Genomic DNA, 12,723 nt, shown 5'->3' on the forward strand with positions numbered 1-12,723 from the left:
AACACAAAATTTAAAACGAACAAGATAGAATTAAATTAAACATATATTAAAATTTGAGAAATTTTAATTAGATTAAAGTCAAAATTAAAATCTTATTGGACGCCCAATAATCAATTTAATGTGCAGAATTCCTGAAAATTAAACCAAGAATCCAACGACCAAATTTGGACAACCACCTACAAATTTTCTTAAAGAAGAAAATGAAAACATTACCTTTTCGACAGAAAATAAAAAAGAGGTAAGAAAAACGAGAAGGCAACCAACTAAATTCCTTTCCTATTTTTTATTTTTCGTAAAAAAAATAATTTTTTTTCTTTTCTTTTTTAGATAAATTTTTATATAAATATATATTTAAATTATAATAGGAAAATTTGATTGTGGTTGCCCAAATTTAGAGGTTGGCCAGTGGGCGCAAAACTATAAAAATCTCAAGAACGTCCTTGGGACGTTCCTAAAGATTTAGGGACCTTGGGACGATTTCTAAAGATGACTTAAAGACATTTTAAAGACATGGACGTCCTCGGGACATTTTTCGTACTGACATTAGACGTTTTAAGACTAGGATGACCAAAAGGCATGTTATAAAAGAAGTTTTTGGGATGTCCTAAAGATGGTCCTAAAGCCATCTAACTAACTGACCTTGACCGTTAAAATTGACCCATAACTTGGGTACGTACGTGACCGTAGAATTTTCTGCTCTATCGATTGCAGATGTAAAAAAGGGGGTTTCTATTTAAAAAAAAAAATACTTGACCTTCAGAAAGCCATGAAGGTTAACTTCAAGGTCGAAATGAAGATCATCATTGAATTCCTCGTCGAAATTTACTTCAGGAATGACCTTCACTTTTTTGAGAAATATTTTACCTGAGGAAATATCCAACCGCCCTGGGACTTTTTAGACACCCTGATTCCGGTTTTGCGACGGCTATCAGAGGAGGTAACGTGACACAACTCTCACTAGATGAAGTCTAATTCCCATTAATTGAAAATTGATGGATTTTTTGAACCTAGGAAGTAGCAAACCGCCACTATGAGTGTACTCATGGTGAATGGAGTACTGGGGCCTCTGTCTCGCTATGAAACTGCAGGTGGTCTAGAGTGTTAATTTTTTCGACGATACTTAAAACATCATAAACCCAGGATAGAGCCCATGATTTAGATTGCGTGCCTGTCATGCCTCACTCAACATTCCTAATGTTAGAGATTACAACTAGTTGAGAGAAATTAAAAATGATAAAAATGTTGAGAAATTTAATTTTAATATTTTGCATTATCTCAATTACATAACTACGAGACGAATTAAAAAAGATAAAAGAAAACCAGTTATTCCATTTAATTTCTGTTGAGAGTTTTGGTAATTACACATAAGATTACATAATTTTGTTAATATTATTATTCACTTATTAATTTGTATATATGTATATATATATATATATATATATATACATACAGATATGTATATAATTAAAAATTATGTAATTAATTAATGACCATATTAACCGTTTTTCCTAATCTTTTTTTTCATTCTTTTTTCTAGCTGTAAACCATCCCTACTTAATTTGACTGAAATTTAAACAAAAAAGCAATAATTAATTTTATAAACACTAACATTGAGATTTTAGCAGAATTCATTAGTCCTCGAAATCATTGAATAACACGTTTAACTCAGAAAATACGATTTCAAAAGTGTTTTTCAAAAAGTAATTGTTTAAACAAGCTATATTTGCTTGAACAATTAAAAGGTGGTTCATGTATTCTTTGTATACACTATACAGTCAAGTAATACACTATGCAGTTATAATATGAAGTAAAACAATTTAGAATTGTAGGAGAAAAGCTTGGCAGAGTAATACATGGGCTAATTTTCAATCCTTATGTCATTTAATTGTGTTCGTTGGACGCGCTAAACACTCATGAGTATTTCTATGCAAAAACCAAGAAGGTCTGATAATTATTAACGGAATGACAGCAATTTTAAAATTATGTGTCTAATCAACTTGGGCCGTAGCAACGCGTTATCCCGTCTCTTGCCTACTAGACTGGCTAAGTCCACGCGCTGAAGTCGTGTGCAATCCGGGTGCTCAATTTCGATCGAACTTTATAACAGGTAAGTTCTTTTGATCGATCAATTATATTTAAGTCTGGGTCTCAAGATTGCTCAGTAGATGCTTAGCTACTTTACTATACTTTTCCTACGTCTTTGAAAAGGCAGAATTCAATCCTTTATTTAATTATGAAAGTTTAACCTCATAATTCCATTAACAGAAAGCGGATGAGCGTAGTCTTAAGTTGCGCACCGATCTCTCCCACCACTCCCCCATGCAACGGTTCATCAGCGGGTCTGTTATAGAACTGAGCAAAATACTTAGACACTCGAGACCACCCAGCCGTGGCTTTAATTGCACTTAAATCGATTTCTTTTTTAAAAGCCGCAAACATAGCCGCATGTAACCTATTACGCACACTAAACTCTTTACTTATTCCACTATGCACTGAAAAAGACCGTATTAATCTACTGATGGTTTGCAAGCATGTAGCCTTATAAGGAATCCGGACGAAAAGTCTTAATCAAAACGTTTATTTTAATTTCAAAACCGTTAGAATTTTTGTAAACATTACTAAGCTTTAATAAGACCAGACATTCCCAGCTAGGGGAAATTCCAACCAGGAACACATGTTCCGCGTGCACCAATATTTCGTTGGAGCGGTGGTAGACGGCCGCGAAAATGGGGAATTTATTTCTGAATTGCCCCAACTTTAAAAGTCATGTCTTCCGATTGCCTTCAAATTTTCAGAGTTTGTTTTCCTATATGATAGGCGTATACCCACCAATTTAGAGGCTTTTACCATTATTTCTCCTCGAACTACAGGGGGGGGGGGTGAAATTTGCAGCTCCCGGGCAAAGCGGGTACTTTCAAATGGTCATAAATTCCTTTCTACAAATGAGAATCGAATTTTCTATGAGTGATCCCTAAATGCTTTTCCATGCTCTTTTATTCTGTGAAATCTATTGTTTTTAAATTTTTATAAACAAATTGCCATTTAAAATGTTTATTTAATATTTTCGACTATTGGGGCACTTTTTTGCTTTTTTAAACGAAAGCTCGACTTTTTCCGATAAAAATTCTGTTTGGCATTTTTGTACTAAAATATTTATGTAGTTATGCGAAGACATCCGAGCGAAACCCTTCCTCACGCGCACGGACAGGTCGGACAGTGCAGCAGATGCACCGACAGATGTTATTTTGTTCAAATTCGATTCATTCAAACATACTTTTCATTGGTACAAAAACTTTATAAAAATTACTTTCAATCGTTTTTAATGCATCGAAAATGTTTGCATATGGTAATAAACAAATTAGGGAACACAAGTATTTTTAAGAGAGCGTTCACCCCTCGACCCTCCATAATGTTTTTTTGTTTGTTGAGGTTTTGCTGTATATTTTAATCATTACCGTCACATAAAAAGAACTTGTGAATGGCTTGAGTCAATCATCAATAGTTTGAACTATTTATATAAACAATTTATTCAGGATTGATCCTCTCTTTGCGAATCACTCCTTTAGAAGCAAAGTGAGATCCCTAAAAACCTTTCATGGCTATCTACCACTGATTATATATTCGATGTCACCCTTGCGCCTAAGTCTTGAAGTCGCAGACAAATCACGGGAGAATTCGGTGCATCGGAAATTAAAGCCAGACAAGCGAAAGAGTTAGTTGTCAAAAGTGGAGTTTTCACTTTTCCGGAAGCCAAGCAAGAACAAAAATTGGCAGAAGAAATTGAAAATTTGGTAATAAACTTCTACGAATATGACCAGTATATTCGACAGGTGCCAGGTAAGAAAGATTTCATATCTGTCAAAAAACTAGACGGTACTTGTGAGCAAGTACAGAAGAGACTGATTCTGAGAAATCTTTTATAATTACATCCCAGATTTGTAGCCTTACATGAAAATGTGAAGATTGGATTTTCAAAATTCGCACAACTAAGACCAAACCACTGTGTTTTAGCTGGAGCAAGTGGCACTCACAATATTTTTGACGTGAATATTTTCGACATAATGACATATGAAGTTTGGTAGCGAACTGATAGAAGCACTTTGATGACCGGAATCAACTGATTCTGCAGCACGTTCAAGTTTTACTAAAAGAAGGAGAGAAGTTAATTTAGCTTGACTTTGCTGTAAATTATGCTTTCATCATTTAAAATTCTGAAAAATCTTTCTATTGAAATAATAATCAAGCAACTATATTTACAGAAGTTACTTATTACAAAGGTGGAAATGAACTGAAGCATTTTAGCAAGGCATTTATCTCAGATTATTTGAGTCATGACACTGTAGTTGTGTACTCATTTCGAAAGCTCATCAACGAGTACCTCAAGAAAAAATTCAGCGTTGGTAACAAAATTTATTATGTGACAGACAGAGCTGAGCTTCATTTAAAAAATAAATATGCCTTCATAAATCTTTTAAACTATAAAAAAGATTTTGTAATTTCCGCAGAAACACATTTCCAGGCAAACGCACATGGAAAAGGTCCAGGTGACGGGATTGGTGGAAATTGTAAAGCAGCTAAGGCTGAACCTCGGCCTTTTATGTCCACTCGCCTATCTCTTTCTGTAAGCTAATGTACATATCTCGTGGAACATAATAAAGATCTATTATTATTATTATTATTATTATTATTATTATTACTTACGGCAAAAGCTAGCTTGCAGCGTTCAGCACAGAATGCAGTCCTAAGTGCAATGGAGTTATTCTAATGGGCTGAGAATAATTTAAAGAAAGAGTCATTTTTTTAGTTCGAAATGTCACATAGAGATGACCAGAAAAACTAGAAACTAGATTCACTGAATCAATTACAATTCCCGGCACTCTAAAATACCACGCATTTATTCCAAATTAGAACGGACAATTGCAACTGAAAAAAATTAATTTGCAACAGAACATGATCTATTTTCGAAGATAGTCAAAAAGCCTCAAGTTCAGAGAAGCAAACAATGCGCGAAAAAAGGCGATCTAAATAAATTATGATGATTTAGTGCAGCTTCACTGGAGAATCATGCATACAACCAAGTCCCCGGCAGAACTAGCCAACCTGTCTGAGCTCGCGAGGATTGGTTTTGCTGGGATATCTGCGCATAACTACATAACTATTTTCAGTCTCAAAATGCATAGTAGAGTAACGCAGTGCAACATTTTACTTGAGGCCAAGAAACAAATGACAGTCTATGTGATTTTTTTCTTGGTACAATATGAGAAACAAATGAAAATCTATGTAGGTGAATGTCTCGTATTTCGGCTAAATATTTAATAATGCCCAATTAGAAACTAGCCAGGCGGCCCTCACTGTTTACGCTTTTATCCCCCCGAAATCAGTCTAAGGCCATTTAAAGACAAATCCCCGACACCTGACTGGAAGCCTGAGTTTGGTGTAATTTAAAGGAGAATTTAACAAAGTATTTCTTTGTTGTACATTATTAAATATTTTCATGTCCCTGTTTTCGTTGACTTCTACATTTGAAAGTTTAACAATATATTAACATCATGTTTGTCGCCAAATTTTGCATAATCCGCAAAGTTCCGTCACATAATCTCGCGTAATAATCTATTTTTTAATTGCATAATTTGAAGAGTCGCTAAAGCAAAAATGAACAATGAAATATTGTCCCTCACGATTTTGATCTAAATACTATCAGACTTGGAAATGAATAGGAGAAACGAATGATAAAATTCATCTGACTCAAATATTTATTTTACATATGTTGTAACATAATTCTCTACTCTATCAAACATCAAAATTAAGTGGCATCATTTATTTTATACTTTTAGTTATTTTGATGAGACCTCGCTACCTGTATCAATTAGTGCTTTCGTGCTAACAGTTTGTATCGCGATTTGTAAAATTGGGCAATTATCAAGAGCCCTTATTATCTCATTATTTTCATTTTCTAATCAATCGCCACGCATATCTAATGGAAAAGGTTTTTTTAAATCATTAGGCCCCGAATTTGCCTCTATTCTATTACATTTGATCAAATCGAGGCTCGGCCATTTCCCGAATCCTCGTGGCTATCTAAACAATCTTCAATATCAACCCGATTTTCTAGACAACGAATACGCTTTATTAAACAATTATTTTCGGCTATTTTGTTCCACCCATTTGTTTTTCTTACATCTTTTGCTCATTTTCTAGGTCATTTTGCCCATTTCGAGAGCTTACATTTTGATATGCGTTATTTTCTCGCCTATATATTCCATTTTGGACAGTACCACTTAACTGTGTTCTATTGTTATTATAATTGTTATTAGAATTGTTCGCATTCTCGTAATTAGGACCATTGGACCACTGATTCTGATTATATTGACCATAATGAGGTTCATCAGCGAAAGCATCATAATTTGAATCGCGATTGTTAATAGTCCAATGTTGATGATTTTCATATCCATAACCTTTATGCTCACTACCTGTGTTGTTGTAAGCAGCACGGTTCTGTTTGTTTTCAAAACCTCGGTTTCTTTCCTCACATCGTCCCCGATAATATAATGTTGATTTCGATTTTCAAATTGATTTTGACCATCATGATCGTGATTTTTATCTAAATGATTATTTTTATGTCTAGGCTCGTAATTTTCAAATTTCGATTTTCGCTGATTATACTCGCACCTGTCGTTATTTTGAGATTCCCGCGAATAATCCTGATTTAAATATTTATTATTACCTCTGAAATTATTTCTATCACGTTGACGAAAATTTTGCTGTCCATTATAATAATTTTGATTATATGCAGAGTTTAGACGTGGAAAATAATGCTGAGAAAAATTTACCGGCCCTGCTTGGTCCAATGCTTCTAAAACTCAGTTAGTTCCTCTTTAGTATTAGCATTTCTCATAATTAATGCCGTTTGAATTTATTTTCTAAAATGCCTCGATAAGCATTTTACAATTTCGCTTTCGGAAGCTCGCTCGCCTTCTCTACCAGCTAGTTTCGGAACGGGATAATTTTTTAACCAGGGCGTTTTAACATTGCTCGACTCTCAGTTTCTATCAACGCGTGTTTCTAAAATATATTGTTGTTCCTCAACATCCTGTAAGCGCTTCCTTTTTTGCATATTTGCCACTAATAATTCGGCTTGATTTTCATGTATTTCTTCACTAACTTTTGTTAGTGAATTTACTTTTTGTTCAACTTCTACTATGTTTCCTTCTAAACATTTGCTCTTGGTCTCGCATTTTTCGTTAGAACTACTAACTTTTACATGGATTTTTTCGGTTAAGTTCTATGCAAAAAAAGCAATTCGTTTATGAAACATCGAGATTTCTTGATTACTTTTTTTATGATTTTCTTTTACATATTCATAGACTCTATTTTTACTAGTAAACGTATCGTCAACTCTTGCTTGTAAGTTGTTTATAGCACCCATGATAATATTAAATTTTTCATCCTCAAAATATGGTTGTTTATTTGTTTGTTTAGGTTCGGTAGCTGTATAATCAGCGGCATTCACATTCGTAGTACTAATATATATGGAGGAGTCATTTATTTCATTTATAGCGTTGACGCTCGATCCACTGGGATTTTCTACATCATTTTTGTTCGAACTCGAATTACTATTTAATTGTGATAATTGACCATCAGACCCATTTGTTTTGGGGTTGTTGCTTACCAGCCATTTTTATTATATACAAAAAAATTCTTTTTAATAAAAAACAATTTATTTGATAACTTTCGAAATTCTCAGTTTTCAAAAACTAGATTTAAAACCGATTATAGGCTTGCGTTTGGAACTATTATACCAATTTAACCGAGCGTGTGAATTTAAAATTTTATTTCGTTTTAGTTTAGTGATTGCATTTACATACCTTATTTGGCTCCTATTGCATTTATTCGCAGAGCGTGGGAATTTCTTTCATGTTTATAAATTCGATTAGATTCTCTATTATGATTTCAATTAGGAAGGTTAATACGTTTACTTTTACCAAGTGATAATATCAATTTAATTTAATTTGATTGACGTTGAAAACGATCAAGTCGAAAATGGAGAGGATGAAGCTATATTAGGATATTATTGTACCTGCATGTCTGGGGCAAGAACTTTGGGTTTCAATGCACATACTGAGAGTATTCTGTGGTTCCTGAGGTGGGCTCGGCATCAACAGTAAAAATCGTGAGAACCTGGAAAACTAAAACAAGAAAAAACATAATACAGAAGACTTTAAATCTATAAAGACTTATAGACTGACGATGAAGAAGGAGTTTAATTCCGACTTTGCAACCTCCGCGTGGTAATCTCTGGGTTATGCTAACGCAAGCGGCAACGATCATTCTCTTTTCATTCTTTCATTTACTTTATATTGGGCGTAAGTTTCCAATAAGTGTCAATGGCCTAGTTTACGAGTAGAGTCGATACCCCCATCGCATTGACTTCGGCGGGCGTTATCTTAGAACTCTTTGAGTTTTGGGCTTTGTACCCATTGAGACATTTGTTTAGGACGTAGAGACAAATACCCTATCAAAAATTCAGTCAAATAACCGAAACCAATCTTCTGAGTAAGGAAAATGACCGAGTGAACTTGTAGAGTCGATACACCCATTATACTAACTTCGGAGGGCCTTATCTTGGGACCCTTTGAGTTTTGGGCTTTCTGCCCATTGAGACATTTGTTCGGAATGACGAGACACGTAACATATAAAAAATTTCGCCAAATTAACTGAAACCACTTTTCTCATAGGCGTGTTACGGGGTACTTTTTTGGGTGGACCTAAACGAATCCGTTTGACATATCACATATGTGAAATAAATTTTATCTTTCGTCAGGTAAATTTTATCTTTTGTCAGCTGAACGTGCTGTAGCGTTTTAATCTAATTTAAAGATAAAATTTATTCTTCAAGTTTACAGTGACGGTAAATAGGAAATAGAAGGAATGCTTACAAAATTGCTTCTTCTATTCATGCGGATAGAAGATAAAAGAAATGTTTAAAAATTGATTTTTCAATTCTTAGGGTGGAATTAGGAAAGGTGCTAGGAGGTATCTGATGAAAGGGCTATTGTGTCTAGGGCGCGCGACGGTTCAATATCGCGCTTCGCGCTCGATAGTGGGTTACCTCGCGCTTCGCGCTCGGATATTTATTTTTTGCATTTGGAATGCTTGAAAAAAACTTTTTCAATTAGATTTCTTTTAGTTGGTAGTATTTATATGCGTCTTCATATTCTGAATTGTCTACTTAATTCAGTATATTCAAAGATTAAGTTTCTCAAAGCTCTGTAGGCTTTCACGTACACATTCTAATCGCGACACTCGCGCTTCCGTTTGCGAAGAAATATTGTCCGAATGAGATCATGTCGGGTTCCCACTTTTTGCAGGGGGAACATTTTGATAAAGAAAAATAATTGAGAGTCACTTTAGTAGGAGTTAATGACATTTTTTCAAATTTTTAATGCTAAAAAAAAGTATTGCGATTACTCCGTTAGTTTCTAATGGAAATTTTAAAGTAGAATCCGAATTTTAACCATTTAAAAGTTGATCTTGCTATTGTTTTTTAGTTTTTTAAGAAGGAACTGAAGAAGGAACCGAAGGGGGATTTATTTTATAATTATGTTTCATTTCTGTAGCTTACCTTTCTAACATGTAGATTATATATTCTTTATTTACTATAACAATTTTTTATTTAAAAGTTAGTCGCCCCCAAGCACTCTGACAGATATCTAGTATTTACGGTGCAGCGTACGTCACAGAGGAGAGATTTACGCGCGCGTCTACCACCACGCTAGTTCTCCAACTAAACATTAGTGGACGTGGAACATGTGTTCCTGGTGGGAACTTCCGCTAGCTGGGAATATCTAATTTAGGTCAACGTTTGACACCTCTAAGCCGTTCTTTAAGCTAAATGAACAACAAGTCTTTTCGTTAAATCTGCCAGCCTTAGGAGATACAAAGGATATAACGACTACATTACCAGTAATCCTGGATTTATATCCAAAGTCTTACCATATTGAGGCTTCGACGGCCTAGATAGAAACACTCCCTTAAAGAATCTAGATATGACAAAGCTTTTTTAAACTCGATCACCAATAAATAAGGAGATTTCCACTTGACAGTTACTTATGACTCCATATGAAGCACCTGTTCTAAACTTTTGTGTTAACCAAATTAATACATTGTTTTCATTTGCCTTATAAATACTACATTAATTTAATGAACAACAATCAACCCCTTCCCTTACGGGTTTCTTGTATTGCTTGAACACAGAAAGCGATAATGATCCAGCTAAAGATCTATAGATTCCTCTGGAATGTTTTGTTGCGTGTAAGCCTCCCTGATAACTTGCCGGCAATGAGAGACAGTTTTCTGGCAAGCTGATGCTGCTGTGATCTATCGGATGATCTAATTTAATCAGGTGATGGATCAAGAAAGATTGGAGCTTCTATTCACATATACTTTAACAGTGGAAACCAGGGCTGCGAATGCTAGTCTGATAATTCCCACTCTCTTCCCACATTTTTAACTCAAGATCCTTTATCAGCCTCTGTATTCTCTCTGCATGTGATATAAGATGCATAAACCCATAATCTCCAGATCTCGCAATATTGCTAGAATTAGCGCGCAATCGGATTCAGCTTAGGCAACTGTATCCTACTAATTCGATTAATATACGCGATTGCCGTTGTATTATTAATACTAAGAAGTATTATCACATCCTTCAAGATCTTCGGCAAAGCACTTTAATGCTCAGAACGCGGCTACAAGATCTAGGTAATTTATGTGCGAATTACTTTCTGCTTTCTTCTAAAACCCGTGAACAAACTTTTTTTCGCAACAAGCACATCATCATGACAAAGAAGTGTCTCTCTTAAAATTAAAAGTTGTAATCCACTGCAAGGCAGCATGCTTTTATGATACCCCTAAACTGTGCAAAGTTCCAAATTTAACATGTTTTCTTAAATTTTATCTGTCGCGTCAACTTAAAAATAAATGCTTGCTTCTTATTCGACATGATTTTTTCATGATTCACTATGAAAACCAAAGATTGTCTCCAATGATCCCCATGTTGGCATCCAGTGCTACCGCGCTTGTGTTGGGGATGCGTGCTGGTTGGCCGCACTTGGCGCGCGATTCAAAATTACTTTGAAAACAATCCTTGTAATTTAAGTAAATAATTATTAAACTATGCACCAGAATATATAGAAATTGTGTAACCTTTGATTCCTGTAAGAAAAATTATAACACATACATTTTATAAATAACAGTTTATTTTAATTAAATTCCAAAGACTAACTTATATTTTACAAAACATTTGATTAAAAAAGAAATTTCTTTGAAAAGTGATCGAAAATAATTATTTATAAATTTGTAATATTTTGTATGTATTTTTCTCAGACTTCATATAAACATATAACCTATAAATACATAAATTGTCACGACTGCATTGTAGTTATGCACAGGGTATCAACATTGGCATCATTGATTGTCTCTGTTCTCTTCAATAATTCGTTATTAGCTTGATAATTTTCGTTAACACAAAAGGAGCCGTGCACAGTCTGAATGGAACACTTAAAAATTCATAAAATTTGCCTCTTTAACAAAATCTAAGAAAATTTCTGTTTTCAAGATGAACGCTCATCATAAAGTACGCGCCCTGTAAGTATAGCTTAGCCAGAAACATTCCACTGGATAAAAGGTTGATCGCTCTAAGAATATCCTATAATTTAAAGTGCTCTGTTGACATGAAGTCTTTAAGCTTTTTTTAGTTAAGGCCAAATATTTTTGAGCCGTTGGGCTTGTTAACTATAAAATTCGAAGATACAAACTGATTCCTACAAGGAGAACATAACCTAACCGCTCATTTTTTTACGAAATAACCTATAACCTCTTTATAACCTCTTACTTCTATAACTTCAATTGACGTCAACAGGGGAGGTAAAACTGACGCCATTTGCTTGAAAAATTTCACTTGTAAACCTTAATAATATTTAACACAAAACTATCTGAAATAATACCGGACCAAGTTTTCACAAACATCTTCAGACGTCCAGCTATCTCTCTTAACTTTAAGACTTCTAAGCGGGTTTCTGAAATCCTCCTCGAAAACGAGCTTACCCCAGATTCCTCTGAGGAGCCTGCGGTAGGTCCGGCTGAGCTCTTAATGGTTAGTTCTGGCTCTGATTCTTGAAGAAATTCCTAGGTTTGACCACCTGAGATTGTCTTTAACCTCTAACAGGTGGGCCCCGCCAGTCTCCCGGCGAGGATAGATGCGGTTTCGCCTTTTTTGCTGTCGCTAATGGCTTTAACGTCAATCCTACTTTTTTCATAGATTTAGCCATTTTAGGGTTTTCCGAAAGACTTGATCCAAACAAACAGTCTTCTGTTAGAGCCTTCTCTAGTAAGGCTTTTGCTATTTTCTCCCAACGCGTATAACTAAAAGCTTTTCGTGCTTTACTTGACTGATAATGAGGTTCAGATATGAGTTCAGCTGCATTCAACTGATGCTCAATCAACAGCTCATGATCTTTTTTAGTTAGGTTTGATTTGACGAGCAAAATTGCAAGCCCTGACCTAATAGCCAAAATAGCAGGACCAACAACAGCATTTTGATCAGAGACAAAATATTGATCACGCTTCTTTACTGAATCATTAATCGAAGCTTCAATCTCCGGATAAAGCTTTGGCGACTTCAATAGCAAGCCAGTTCACTCAACTATTTAAAATCCCCTAAAAAAT

The 12,723-nt window shown here is 34.8% G+C and overlaps 1 long non-coding RNA gene across 1 annotated transcript in view; it reads right to left on the bottom strand.

Moving 5' to 3' along the window:
• The window catches only part of LOC117169343, a 22,422-nt gene extending 14,234 nt beyond the window's left edge, over positions 1-8,188 (bottom strand). Inside the window, exon 1 of the long non-coding RNA XR_004466650.1 lies at positions 8,078-8,188. This is a non-coding gene — a long non-coding RNA (uncharacterized LOC117169343). The remainder of the gene's footprint in view (positions 1-8,077) is intronic.
• Positions 8,189-12,723: the final 4,535 nt, after the last annotated feature.

Source organism: Belonocnema kinseyi, chromosome 3 (genome assembly GCF_010883055.1).
Source record: "Belonocnema kinseyi isolate 2016_QV_RU_SX_M_011 chromosome 3, B_treatae_v1, whole genome shotgun sequence".
NCBI classification, from domain to species: Eukaryota; Metazoa; Arthropoda; class Insecta; order Hymenoptera; family Cynipidae; genus Belonocnema; species Belonocnema kinseyi.